The following is a 1825-nucleotide window of genomic DNA, read 5'->3' as shown; positions in this document are numbered from 1 at the left end:
AATCCAATTTAAATGCCTAAGGTCCAATGATAAGAAAAGGAGAAAAGAGAAGAGGAAGGGGAAGAAAGGGAGCGGGGGGGAGGGAGAAGAGAATGAAGTTATTAGTTCTCAACCGGTAACATTTTAAAATGTTTCCACCCTTCACCCACCATGTCTGCTCCTGAGTGTATGTCCTAGAGCAGCAATTATAGATGAGAAAAGGTACAATATTCACAGAAGCATTTTATAGAAGCAAAATTTAGAAATATACCAAATATCCAGCAACCGTAATATGAATAAATCCATGGTGGTTATGCAGATGGTAAAACACTACACAACACTAAATACTAATAATGAACATCCTGGGTTAATCTCTACTCAACTTCAGGGATAAATATCTAGAGATAATAGACACAGCTTTCTGCAATGAGAGAAATGTTCCAGAGCATTCTGAAGCTGGGCAAAAGAAGAAAGATGAGAAACGATTCCATTTCTATAATGTTAAACACAGACAAAAATAGATAATACATTGGTTAGAGATGCATGCTGGGCATGCGTGCTAAGTCTCTTCAGTCGTGTCCAACCCTTTGTGACCCTATGAACTGTAGCCTGCCAGGCTCCTCTGTCCATGGGATTCTCCAGGCAAGAATACTGGAGTGGGTGGCCATGCCCTCCTCCAGGGGATCTTCCTGACCCAGGAATCAAACCCTCATCTCTTATATCTCCTGCACTGGCAGGCAGGTTCTTTATTTCCAATACCACCCGGGAAGCTCCTTAGAGATGCACATATGCTGGTAAAACTAGAGTGAAAATCAAGCAAATACACAAGATTCAGACTAGTGACTGGGAGACAGGGAGATTTAAGAGGAGCAGGGCACATATGAGAGATTCAACAGTATTGGAAATATCCTCATTCTTTCTGTATATATAAATATAAAAGCATTTTTAAACTTTATTATTAATACTCAGGACATTAGAAATTTCCAGATTTTTTTTCAGTAGCATATGTAGAACCACTTTGGTAACAGATACAGTAGTAAGAAACTATGGAACGATTTATGAATTTGCATATCATCCTTGTGCAGGGGCCATGCTAATCTTTTCTGTATTGTTTCAATTTTAGTACATATGCTGCTGAAGTGAGCACAAATATTCTCATTCTTAAGCAGGATTGGGGAGAGATCCAAGATATTCATATTTTTATTGTTAAACTGTATGTAGATATTGTACAAACTTCTTCATATGTACCATGAATTTTAAAAATAAAGATATGGGTGCAACATAATAGAGAATCAATATCACACGAAAAGACTTAAGCAGCAGAATTTCCACCCAGCACAGTGAACTCCTAGTCCTTTCAATGTCCCCAGAATCAGGTCTGCAAGAAACCTTAGCTACACAGGTTTCATCTTTGCTCCTCGGAATATAACAAGAAAAAAAAAATGTTTATTGACCGGCTATTCCATAACTTTACAGTTATGGGCCAGAAGTTCTGTATCTTAGCTTTGTGGGTTGTCAGATCAGTATCCAGTATGACATAGTACAGTGAACAGAGTATTATTGGACTGAGTATGAGAGACCAGTTTACTCTGGGGTCTGCTGAATCCCTCCCCAGCCTAGATGAATTTAACAAAATCAGTTCACCTTTCTACCGGGATGCTTCAGAAGAGCCGCTGGGGATAGCCAGAGCTGTTCCATTTATAAATGACTTTATGTTGGACTTCTTGCTTTGATCTCTTTTGAAGAAAATGTTGCACTGCTTTAAAAAGAGAAAAAGTTCAAAAACCTCTAGACCAAATGATCCCTAAGTATTTTCTTGCTTTAACATTTTAGAACTCTCTGCTTT

The 1825-nt window shown here is 38.4% G+C and overlaps 1 non-coding gene across 1 annotated transcript; it reads right to left on the bottom strand.

Annotated features, from left to right (window-relative positions):
- Nucleotides 1-1019: 1019 nt before the first annotated feature.
- LOC129553439 (U6 spliceosomal RNA) lies at nucleotides 1020-1126 on the bottom strand. The gene has a single exon (XR_008685464.1). It is a non-coding gene; the product is annotated as a U6 spliceosomal RNA (small nuclear RNA).
- Nucleotides 1127-1825: the final 699 nt, after the last annotated feature.

This window comes from Moschus berezovskii, chromosome 18 (genome assembly GCF_049115385.1).
Source record: "Moschus berezovskii isolate FMDL1 chromosome 18, NW_MosBer_1.0, whole genome shotgun sequence".
NCBI lineage: Eukaryota > Metazoa > Chordata > Mammalia > Artiodactyla > Moschidae > Moschus > Moschus berezovskii.
Note: the sequence above shows the minus strand (reverse complement) of the source record. Positions and strands in the feature narration are given on the sequence as shown.